This window comes from Oncorhynchus nerka, linkage group LG26, assembly GCF_034236695.1.
Source record: "Oncorhynchus nerka isolate Pitt River linkage group LG26, Oner_Uvic_2.0, whole genome shotgun sequence".
NCBI lineage: Eukaryota > Metazoa > Chordata > Actinopteri > Salmoniformes > Salmonidae > Oncorhynchus > Oncorhynchus nerka.
In genome coordinates, this window is record NC_088421.1 from 3,767,401 (window position 1) to 3,780,063 (window position 12,663).

The 12,663-nt window shown below is 40.8% G+C and overlaps 1 pseudogene; it reads right to left on the reverse strand.

The window, feature by feature from the left end:
* Positions 1-823: 823 nt before the first annotated feature.
* Positions 824-2,802, reverse strand: LOC115126907 (ferritin, middle subunit-like; annotated as a pseudogene).
* Positions 2,803-12,663: the final 9,861 nt, after the last annotated feature.

The following is a 12,663-nucleotide window of genomic DNA, read 5'->3' on the forward strand; positions in this document are numbered from 1 at the left end:
CTATATATAGTGTGTGCAAATGAGGTAAGATTAGGGAGGTAGGGCAATAAATTGGCCGTAGTGGCGAAGTGATTACAATTTAGCAATTGAACTGTGATCTCTGGCCCTCTGTGGCTTTGTGTAAAGACCATCTTCCCCTTTAACCAAGTGGTCTAGCCACCAGAAACTCCTTTACTATATCTTGAAAACAATATTTCTCAGGTCAAGTATTAAAGTTTGGCTTGCAGGTTAATTACCACAATGACAGCGTTCAGTAACTTATGTAAAGTAACAGTAGCGTTGCAACCATATGACAGCTCCAATAAGCCCCTTAAGAACGAGAGGCTTGTAGAATCATTCCTTTGAGTATTCAGTTCATAATTTGCTGTAGGGGAACTATTGGGCATTACCAAATGAAATAAACACAATGAGTGACAATTTGTCAGTCAGAGCCGAACTTCCCATCACTAGAGAAATGTGCCATAACAGCTGGCTAACTGTTTTGATTGACCTCTCGGCTGTCTAATAAACTTGTGACGCACAGTGTAAAGGTCTACATCAATTGTAGGTAACAATTTCACTCCTACAGCACTAGTTGACAGCTGGGTCCTTAAGTGACATGGCACTATTACAAGATACGGTAAAGGACACCCTGTGGTCCAAGGTAACATCCTTTAAACTCATGTTAAACTTCTCCTATTGTTATGACCCTCAGCCACTAGTAAGTCTACAATTGTCAGTATTTATCACTGTATGAAGATGCTCAGTAAAAGAGCAAAGCACCTCAATAGACTGATACAACATCCATTACTACAGGTCAACACTTAAAAAAACAGCAACAAAATTCAGTGATTATTTTTTATTGTTTTACAAGAAGCCTTGCCTCAAATACAGTAGTGTTGTGAACAGAAACATCAATGTCACAGCAGTGTTGCAATTCACCAGTTTAACACTCTCCCATACCTATAAAAGCAAAGCCAGGAGGATCTATCAGAGAACCAAGGAGTCCTGGGGATGGAAGTGGTTTAGCTCTGGCCTCCCAGGGTGTGCTTGTCAAACAGGTACTCTGCCATCTTGTTTTTGACAGCATCCATCTTGGTGAGGTTGGTGATGTGATCTCCCAGCTTCTTAATGGCCTCCACCTGCTCATTCAGGTAATGGGTCTCCAGAAAGTCACACAGCTAAAGAGGGAAAACACAGGTCAGAAAAGATAATGAATACAGACTATTGTAACAGTAATTACAGTAACACACAAGAGCCTGGTGGTAATGACAAGGGCAGATAATGAGGTGTCTGCAGTTTATTTTTTAACTAGACAAGTCAGATAACAAATTCCTATTTACAATGACATTCTAACATGGCACAGTGGGTTAATCAGGGGCAGAACAGATTTTTACCTTGTCAGCTCAGGGATTCGAGCCAGCAACCTTCTGGTTACTGGCCCAAAGCTCTAACCACTAGATGACCTGCCACCCCTTATGTATTAGCTGCATTGTGTGTGTGTGTAGTGTGCATCTGTGGACTATTGTGTGCGTGTTAAGAAACAGGTCACCCAATCCTGTCATTAGTTATCAGAGCTACAACAACCTGATCATCTCCTGGGACAGTACCTGTATTCTATGTGATACATACATGTGGTGTGGTTCCACCATAACTTACATGGGTGTCAACCTTTCCAGAGGCAATCTTGTGCACGTCCAGCAGGGCCTGGTTCACATTCTTCAGCTGCAGAGCACACTGCATGGCCTCCAGCCCATTGCCCCACTCATCACGTTCTGGCTTCTACACAGGCCAGAGTGAACACAGGAGGGTTAGGGACTACTAGCAAACGTTAAGGTTTGGATAAAGTGAACGGAGTTACATCCCTCACACTGTTTCAGTTCAGTGGTTAGAGGCAGTATGTTTAGGACTACTCCAGGTTCTCTATATCAACTGAACGCTGGACACTCCATGGAGTAAAGACATTTTCTATCAGTCTACAATACTAAATGTGTTCCTCGATGCTCAGGTGCTCATCTTGATGTCCTGGAGTAAAATGCATCCACCTCTCTTGTTCTGGAAGGAGAGTAGCTTGTCGGCGTGCTCTCGCTCCTCGTCGCTGTTCTCCTTGAAGAAATGCGCGAAGCCAGGCAGAGCCACATCCTCACGGGAGAAATAGAAAGCCTGGGTGGATAAACAAAACAGTGTGGTTAAAAGAAGAAAAAAGTGCCGAACGTGACTGGGCATTATGTTCTTGTTGTGGCAACTAAGCTTGATGATACAGGCATGAATCAGTCCAGTCTATAGTCTACTTATTAACCTGTCAAGGAGTTGTTACGCGCGCTGACCAAGGTAGGATAGATTCCCGGCTTCACTTGAATGCTTTACCAACTTAGAGGGTCTTAATAGCCTTGCCAAGTAAAACTCAAATATGTACTTAACGGAGTTGAGGTTATTGGCTACAGAAAAGTCAGGTGAAAAGTGGAATTTAGGCCCAGGCATAATATACAGGTAGCTCAACAAAACGCTCATCTTGGTAGACTAACCATTGAAGTGTACGTGTAGGAGGCAAACATCTCCAAGTTGATCATCCGGTTGATGGCAGCTTCGCAATCGTGGTGATAGTTCTGGCGTATCTGAGACTCCATTTTGGCAGATTTTCTTTAACGGTACAAAAATAGGGTTTATTCGAATATTTTGCTATTATAGTTCAGGTAAGTGTTATGTTATCAATCCAGAATGTTCTATAATGCGGGACGAAGGCAGAGGAGTTTCGTTCAATCACTGTTGAAGCAAGAACTTCTTCATGCGTCTTCTCAGACTTGTGAACTGGAAGGAGCCTTGTTCGCTCTATTTATTGTTCCAAACGGAATGCGTCAGTGAAATCCACCCTCACAGAGCGTAGCCAATCAACTTTAGAATTTCAACAGGAACTATGCGGATCATTTGATGACGATCCCATTCCTCAGGAGTGAATGTAACATTGTGTGTTCTCATGAATTCTTGATAATCGTATGGTTGACCATCATTGTTCAATAATTGTTTAATCCAAATAATGTTGTTGTTAAACCAGTCTTTTTGATATGGACCCTGATTTAACTTTCATTGTTCATTTGTTTATATTTAATGGAAGATTCTTTATCCATGAAATGAAGTGAGCAGAGAACAAACCCCTCTTCACATAATTTAAGATAGAATTTAAATATTATTTTGAAATTATCAGTAAATGTAAAAACAAAAACAGCAATATTCACCATAAAGAGACTCATATCTCCCTCACTAACTTTAAACATCAGCTGTCAGAGCAGGTCACATATCATTGCACCTGTACATAGCCAAATCAAAATCAAATCTGTAAGTAGCCCATCCAACTACCTCATCCCCATATTGTTACTTATTTTTTTGCTCCTTTGCACCCCAGTATCTCTACTTGCACATTCATCTTCTGCACATCTATCACTCCAGTGTTCAATTGCTAAATTGTAATCACTTCGCCACTACGGCCAATTTATTGCCCTACCTCCCTAATCTTACCTCATTTGCACACACTATATATAGATGTTTTTTTATTGTGTTATTGACTGTACGTTTGTTTATTCCATGTGTAAGTTGTAAATGAGAACTTGTTCTCAACTGGCCTACCTGGTTAAATAAAGGTGAAGTAAAAAAATAAAAAATAAAAATGTTTAACAAATTGAAAAGGAATCTTGATATGTAATGCCCCTGTCTGTTAGGTTTATGTACTCTTCTTTGTATATATTATGTATTGTTGTGTTCATAATAATACATTTTAAAAAATATATAAAAAATATAAATAAATGATGACCCCACTCATTCACATCACCTAAAGCAAAGATATGTATTATATTGACAAGAGAGCCGAGTGACCCATCTAACAATGGAAATACATGTGCTCAACAATTGGAGACAGGCAAGATCAGGTGGAACCATTCTAGCCAATGAGAGGGAAGGCACGGGTGTGAACAACACACAGAACTAGACAATTTTTCTCAAAGTTGCCGGAATGCCACGTGCATCCGCATATATTAGTACATTTGTTAAAGCTTAAACATTACGAAACTTCTATATGATCAAAATCTGCAAGTAATTTGACACTGTTATATACCTCCACACAAAAACGGTTTCATCTCACGCGGACTGATTGTGGGTGGAGTAAATGCTCTTGCCTCGACCTCATCTTAATCTGTTTAAAAAATGTTACTTTGTTTATTACGAGAGTGGATGAATTTACTTGTTTTGACTAATTATGACAGGAGTTAAGAAAATGTTGAGAGGTGTAATGACTTTTCAAATAAGTTATGTTACACATTATGTCTGATGTTGGCTGACAATTTTTTAGCTACGCTATCCTTACGAACCGCATAGCATATCATTACAGCAGTATGTACCAGTATGTTAGCGTAAAGTTAGTTGGCTATTAATACATTAGGATTAGCTAAGTGGTATAGTCATTGTGCGTTCTCAATGGACACTGGAAGTAGCTAGCAAGCTAGCCAAAGTTAGCCAGTTAGCTTGGGTGCTTGACTGCCGTTGTGAGGTCAAAATGCTCGGATCAACCCTACTCCTCGGCCAGAGCGGCCAGTGTGGGCTCTGAATGCTCCGCGGGCTAAATGCTTTATATTTACGAATGGACAATCTGACAACGCTCTGAATTTACGAATGCCAAGAGCGTGCTCTGGCACTCCAGATTTAATTTACAAACACATCTGAAATCATGCGATGTCTAGCTAGTAATTTGTTATGCTAACAAGCTAGCAAGACGTTGCATAGCAACACCATCAGCTTCCGGTAGACAGGCGAAGCACTAGTAAGCTCAACAAGAAGTTTACAGTTCTTTTACAGTATACTCATATGTAACCTTTATTTAACTAGGCAAGTCAGTTAAGAACAAATTTGGCCTACTCCAGCCAAACCTGGACGACGCTGGGCCAATCACAGCCAGATCTGATACAGCCTGGATTCAAACCGGGTACTAAAGTGATGCCGCTTGCACTGGGATGCGGTGCCTCAGACCGCTGCGTCACTCGGGAGCCCTAGACCACTGCTCCATTTGGGAGCCCTAGACCACTGCGCCACTCGGGAGCCCTATGAACTAATAGTATATAGTATGCAGTATGTATGTAGTATACAGTATGTTAGAATGGGTAATCGAACACCACTTAGGTCTTCTGGGGCAGTATGCATCAAGCCTCTCAGAGTAAGAGTGACGATTTAGGATCAGTTTAGCCTTTTAGATCACATTGATTAACATTACATTGATGGGGAAGCTCCTCCCCCCAGCCTCCACTGATTTATACAGACCCTGGTCTTTCCTGGCCTAGTATGTAAGGTAGTGCCTCTACTCCAATTGTTTGAGAGCAGGACCCCCTTTTTCCTAAAATGTAAACTCATCACGGACATCTTCAGCTTATTTGCTAATTATCAACTTTGCAACTATTTAGTACATTTTAGCTACTTTGCAAATACTTAGCATGTTAGCTAACCCTAACCGTAACCCTTTAACGTAACTCCTAAACTTATTTTAGACGTAACCTTAACCCTTAAGCCCTAACCTAACTAACTTTAATACCAAATTGATGATGGACATCCACAAATGAATACATATCATACTAATTGGAGTATTCCCGAATATACTTTTACTATGTTACATCTACCCCTCCAGGTTGTTCTATGTGACCTTATTTTAGCAGAAGAGCAAACAGGATTAAAATTGAAATTGGCAAATAATTGTCTTAATTTTTTAAATGTAAATCTCTTCTGTAATGTTCAACCCCGAGAACCTGTGTTGAGTTGTTAAAGTCATGACCGGGTCCATCATGTGACCAGCCGCACAAAGTTATAAACAGTAAGTAATACTGTCAATGGTTAACCATTACATAACTATTTCTATTGAAGTTCTGAAGGGTGACAGTGTTTTTTGTCTTTACTCTTTCCCCCATCCCCCTCTCTCCGTATTGCTCCCTCCCACTATTTTTACCAGGGGTGCAACATTGGTTTTAGTTGTGGGGGGGACATATATATATATTTATATTTTGGATGGGTTGAATAAACACTGCAAACAGCCTTCCCAAATGCTCGGAAAGATCCGCATGGTCCAAAAGCACACCGTTGCCTCGTTTTGTATCACATTCCAATGATAAAACTGGGGAGGGGACAAAAATGAATGTCCCCCCTGTCCCCTGTCAAATTTGTTCCCCTGCTTATTCCTGTCATAACCTCCTGTTGGTTCTACTACAGTATGGACTGACTCAGGCTCTGCCCTGGCTGTATTTCTGCCTTGTCATTGTGACTCAGCATTCTGGAGTCTCAAGCAGAGACAGAAGAGGAAGCAAGACAGCCCACTCCTTCAGCAGACGGTGGTAAACAGCCTCTGTTAACTATCTTCATTTATCCACCATCGTTGGTCTCGAGGTAGTTCTGTTCTGTTATCACAATGACAATGTTGGAAGGAGGTGGGGTTTGGTGACTGCAGAAACAGACATGAGGGGTGATGAATGGGTGAAGACCAACTGATACCAGATTTGAAGAAAAAGAAAAAGGGAAGAAGGAGACAACAGCAGGAACATATACACTGCTCAAAAAAATAAAGGGAACACTAAAATAACACATCCTAGATCTGAATGAAATATTCTTATTAAATACTTTTTTCTTTACATAGTTGAATGTGCTGACAACAAAATCACACAAAAATTATCAATGGAAATCAAATTTATCAACCCATGGAGGTCTAGATTTGGAGTCACACTCAAAATTAAAGTGGAAAACCACACTACAGGCTGATACAACTTTGGTGTAATGTCCTTAAAACAAGTCAAAATGAGGCCCAGTAGTGTGTGTGTGGCCTCCACGTGCCTGTATGACCTCTCTACAACGCCTGGGCATGCTCCTGATGAGGTGGCGGATGGTCTCCTGAGGGATCTCCTCCCAGACCTGGACTAAAGCATCCGCCAACTCCTGGACAGTCTGTGGTGCAACGTGGCGTTGGTGGATGGAGCGAGACATGATGTCCCAGATGTGCTCAATTGGATTCAGGTCTGGGGAATGGGCGGGCCTGTCCATAGTATCAATGCCTTCCTCTTGCAGGAACTGCTGACACACTCCAGCCACATGAGGTCTAGCATGGTCTTGCATTAGGAGGAACCCAGGGCCAACCGCACCAGCATATGGTCTCACAAGGGGTCTGAGGATCTCATCTCGTTACCTAATGGCAGTCAGGCTACCTCTGGCGAGCACATGGAGGGCTGTGCGGCCCCCCAAAGAAATGCCACCCCACACCATGACTGACCCACCGCCAAACCGGTCATGCTGGAGGATGTTGCAGGCAGCAGAACGTTCTCCATGGCGTCTCCAGACTGTCACGTCTGTCATGTGCTCAGTGTGAACCTGCTTTCATCTGTGAAGAGCACAGGGCGCCAGTGGCCAATTTGCCAATCTTCAGAAAATGTCAATTTAGTCAATCAGAACTCAAATAGCAATATATTTCTGTATTACTTTAAACTGTTGGTCGAACTATAACAGTTCAGAAAGTCACCACCAATGTCAAAACCCATTATTCTATATATGTTCCCTTCACCACATTTGGGTAGTACATGGTTTTGAAATGACTAATTTCTTTATATATATTAGTATTTTCTCTCTCTTTATTGAGATATCAAGTTATGAATGAGAGGGGTGTGACAGAAAGGTAGAGGAATACAGATATGAAAGTGTAGACAGGGTTTGAATCCATGCAGTAAAGGGCCATGTGTGGTCCAGAGTCAGCAGCATTACCACTAGACCAGAATATGTCACAAAATTAACAATGTCTAATACTCTATTAACTGCTGACTTGATTACACAATTTAATTGCAGTATCAATTAATTAAAAGTATATACATGCATACATACACACACACATACATACATACATGGTTGTAAAGGAAATCATGTCCAGTCCTAATAAGCTGAAGATTCTATAATGAATAAAATTAAACAAGTAGTGTTAGTCTAGCTGAAAACAGAGAGGCTGATTACATTGTTGTAGTGAAAGTGAACTGGGATAGAAATACATTATCAATCCAATTAAAGTGAGTGTCATGATGCCAACCCTGGACCAACTACATTAAGTGTAAAGGCTTGGATAGGCCTATGGCTCAGAATATGGAATAGAATGTGAATGGGGGGCTACTCACTCAAGTATTAATTAAAATATGCAAATATGCAACTGTAGGTTGTGGGTGGAAGCTGAAAAAATTATCGAGGGGGGAGCAGATTTTTTTGTATATGACAGTTAAACATTCTTATAATAACTATAACATTTGTTGGCACCTTCAATTCTTGCACATTTTCTCATAATAGTATAGTTTAACACTGCTTCTATCTAGGATGTAAACACAGCCTCAGGTGAGGTCTGAAAACTCAAACTGTTTGCTGTGTGTGTTTGATGAACTCCCAAAGATGGAAATAAGATAAACATGTTTTTGAGTGCACTTGAAAAGTGCAGCATGCAATACAAATTGTCCCATGAAGAGGTAACTCCGTTCACCATTTAGCCTTTTTTTTTAAAGCTAGCCAATGTTAGTTTGACTAGCCTGGCCTGCTACTGTAACTGTCCATTTGCCTGCTCATGAGGCTAGTGTTTCATTAGCTATCTGTCAGTTTTTATCATGTTTTGGTCTGATTATATGTCTCATTTCAAGTTACAAGCTGCAGGCTTAAAGAAACATTCAATCATATACTTTGATTAGAAAGCCAAAGAAAAGCGTATAGAAAGATGTGTGTGTCATGTATGCTAGAATGGAGGTTTAAAAACTAGGCTGCATATGCAAATTAGCCAACACAGCATATCCTACACATATACTGTAGCATACCTTGCATTACAATGTCCTCTATAAAACAACTGGTGAAAATGTATACAATTTGGTCTGCAATAAGAGAACCAGAGTTTGATTTCTAAACCAGAGGACAACAGAATTCTATTCACTGCATGTTACAATAGTAAAACAATCACTTTGTCACCTCGTCACACTGATTCTATATTGAATTTAGTCTTCGAGATGGTCTAGGGAGCATGTGTATCTGTGGTTGGTGCTCTTCAACTTTAAAATGCACTATACCCCTCAAACTCAACTCTGGACCTAGAAGCCAGTTCTCCGGACCTCTTAGGGTAAGAGTTGAATACTCCTGCACTAGAGTGTGTAAGGCAAAACCTGAAAAGAAAAGGCAACAGGCAAATAAACAAACACTGGAGAAAACCTCAAAAATAAATGTTTATTTATTATCTATTTGTGTTTTCTGTGATTTCAAATGGACACGGGCATGTATAAGATAACTGGTTTCCAGAATTGGGAACAAAGAGAGTAGTGCCAATACCAGGTTAGTTATAGAATCTAATGCAGTGTTTTGATTAGGCAAACCAGTAATATCCAGAAATTCTGGATAACAACAATCTTTGGTTATATCATATCTAGTGTAGCTAAAATCTATGAATGTTTTTTGCCATGGGGCAGATTTTTTTGCTGTTTTAGAGCTCAGTGATTCTTAAGAGATGGGACAATCTACCTTTTTTCTACAAATATTTGTCTTAATATTAACAAAATGTGAAGTTTATATTTTGACAGACAAAAGTATCAGCTGTTAACACCCTGTAAAGGAACAACCTCCTATTTTTTAATTAAATGCAACTACGTGGATTTATGTCAACTCCGTCAGACACCATAAAAGGCATTTCATTTGTACAATTATTGTCCAACAAGTGTTTAAGGCCTTGATTGTTTAATGCTAACATTAGATTATTCATAAAAGTGTTATACAAATCTCCAAACATATTTTTGTTTTGTTTTATAGCTATATTAAATGCTCCAGGGCTAATTTAGTTAGTAATCTGGCATGGTTTTCTAGATTTTGAACATAAAATAACAATTATAAAGCTAACATTATCCCTTAGATCTGGCACAGCAAATACATTCATTGTTGAAGCATATGTTGCAGAACAGTGATTACAATTTTTGTTCAGAATATTGACAACAAAATACATCCATTTTAAGGGGGTTAGTTCCTCTGTAGAGATGGGAGAACCTCCCAGAAGGACAACCAACTCTGCACCAATAAGGCCTTTTTGGTAGAGTGGCCAGACGGAAGCCGCTTCTAAGTAAAAGGCACATGACAACCCACTTGGAGTTTACCAAAAGGCACCTAAAGGACTCTTAGACCATGAGAGGCAAGATTATCTGGTCTGATGGAACCAAGATTGAACTCTTTGGCCTGAATGCCAAGCGTCACATCTGAAGGAAACCTGCCACCATCCCTACGGTGAAGCAAAGTGGTGGCAGCATCATGCTGTGGGGATGTTTTTCAGTGGCAGGGATTGGGACACTAGTCAGGATCGAGGGAAAGCTGAATGGAGCAAAATACAGAGAGATCCTTGATGAAAACCTGCTCCAGAGCGCTCAAAATCTCCGACTGGGCGAAGGTTTGCCTTCCAACAAGACAATGACCCTAAGCATACATCCAAGACAACGCAAGAGTGGCTTCAGGACAATATCTGAATGTCCTTGAGAAGCCCAGCCGAGGCCGGGACCCGAACCTGATCGAACATCTCTGGAGAGACCAGAATATAGCTGTGCAGTGACGTTCCCCATCCAACCTGACAGAGTTTGAGAGGATCTGCAGAGAAGAATGAGAGAAACTCCCTGAATAGAGGTGTGCCTAGCGTGTAGCGTCACACTCAAGAAGACTTGAGGCTGTAATCGCTGCCAAAGGTGCTTCAACAAAGTATTAAGTAAAGGCTTTGAATACCAGTGGTTGAAAAAGTACCCAATTGTACCCAAAGTACCCAACTTTAGTAAAGGTAAAGATACCGTAATAGAAAATGACTCAAGTAAAAGTTAAACTCACCCAGTAAAATCCCACTTGAGTAAATGTCTAAAAGAATTTGGTTTTAAATATACTTAAATCTTGTGTAGTCTTAACATTCTGTATACTCCCGTAGTCCTAAGGGTAAAAAATGCCCTGCCTTCACTAAACCCCTAAAATAAAGCAGCTTAATTGAATTTTAAACCCAAAATATATTTTGCATGAAGAAACAACCTGTCATGCATCACAAACTTTGTGAATATCTGGGTTTTCCCTCTTCGCAATGCAGAAAGACTGCATTTATTCAGTGGACACCACTCGTTTTATTACAACATAGCTGTCATAATTGTTTTCTTTACTAAAGTAGAGGTATTTATTATTATTGTTGCTAAAGGAACTGTGTAGGTGTTAACACATTTTTTGCAAGAGATAGCACTTGTATTGCCTAAGAAAGTAGCAGAAATGTGCATAAAGTAGTTTTGAATGCATTTTATTGAAGGGAAAGAATAATAGTCTTGAACATTTTTGGTAACATTGTGATAAATTCTTATATACTGGACAATGATGAATTCAACTACAAAATACTTGTCTTCTCCCATTTTGTTAACCTTTGCCCCCAACCACAAGGTGTATAAACAACAACAATAAATACCAATAAAATTAGATAGTAGATACAAAAACACGACGAACATAAATCAATCATCTCTAATTAGCACATGTAGGACAGTATGCATGTGTTAGCATGAACTTTGCGGATGTATTTCTCACATGTGCAGCACATAGTATTTTTTTTACAGTCCTTCTTTGGGGGACAGAATTGGCATCTCCTCCTCTTGCCTGGCCCAGCTGCAGCGTCAGGTGGACCAGGACAAGAATCAGCCCCCTGAACAGCTTTCACAAGCGCTGCAGAGGCTGCTGTGCAGGGGAGCCACTCCCTTCTTTGAATGTGTGGGGTTACAAGTGCCTGTCCCAGCTGCTCCAGGAACACCCTCCTCTTGTTCTGCTTATCAAGCATCCAGCTGTGTTGATCTTGTTTCATATTACGAAGGCATTGTATGAGGAGACATCAATGATGTTGTGTAAGATGACCAGGGGCCAGCAGGCAGTCATCCTGCAGCTGTAAGTTCCAATCACCTTGTCCAGGTTGTCAACGCCTCCCTTGTTGTGGTTGTAGTCCAGGATGATGGCTGGCTTCCTGTCCTCACGATCACTGATCTCAGCCGTTTTGTGCAGTGTGCTCAGGAGGACCACATTCTTAGAGTAGTGGTGGGGTGAAGGCAACCTTTGATGAGAAGTTCTCTCTCTCCCCCTTGTTGCAAGGATAGCAGGGTGGAGCTCAGGCTTGTTCTTTCTAACTGTGCCAACAATGGTGATCTTCCTCGTCAGGAGCTGCTGGCTGAGTTCATAAGAGGTGAAGAAATTGTCACACGTGACCTTGTGCCCCCTCAGATCATCTGTCACATCAAGCACAACCCCCATCCCCTGGTTCTTCTCTGGTCGGGTTCCCTGTGTAGAATTGCATCTTCCAAGCATAGCTGGATTGTGCGTCACAGGCCACCCATATTTTGATGCCTCCCTGAAGATCACTGACGTCATGATTCAACCTTGTTTCTTTTGTATATTTCTCAGTTGTCTTGAAAGCACCATTAATCCAGATAATGCCCGAATTTGATGACAAAGTTTGATGACAAAATATGCCCACGGAGGACCACCGCGTCACCTTCCTGTTCATGTGAGCACAGCACAAACAGCTGAGTCCAGAAAGGCATAAATGATGTATGTAATATGTCTGTATTATGTCATATGTAATATGACAGGGAGATATGCCTACTGTAGCTAAGAAGTTAATAC